Raw genomic sequence first — 273 nt, forward strand, 5'->3', positions numbered from 1 at the left:
ATCTTATTAGGTATTGGATAATTATATGTCATAGTTTTTGCATTTAGGTTTCTATAATCAATAACCATTCTACTTTTTCCTCTTTTTTGTTCAATATGTTTATTTACTATAAATGCTGGACTATTGTATTTACTATTATTTTTTTGTAAATATTATTTTTCTAATAATTCATCTATATACATTTTAAATTCTTTTAAATCATCAAAGTTATATGTTAATGGTTTCTGGGTTATTACGCTATTTTTATCTATTAGCTCAATTTTTACAGTAGAT

The sequence above is a fragment of the Capsicum annuum genome, chromosome 5, assembly GCF_002878395.1.
Source record: "Capsicum annuum cultivar UCD-10X-F1 chromosome 5, UCD10Xv1.1, whole genome shotgun sequence".
NCBI classification, from domain to species: domain Eukaryota; kingdom Viridiplantae; phylum Streptophyta; class Magnoliopsida; order Solanales; family Solanaceae; genus Capsicum; species Capsicum annuum.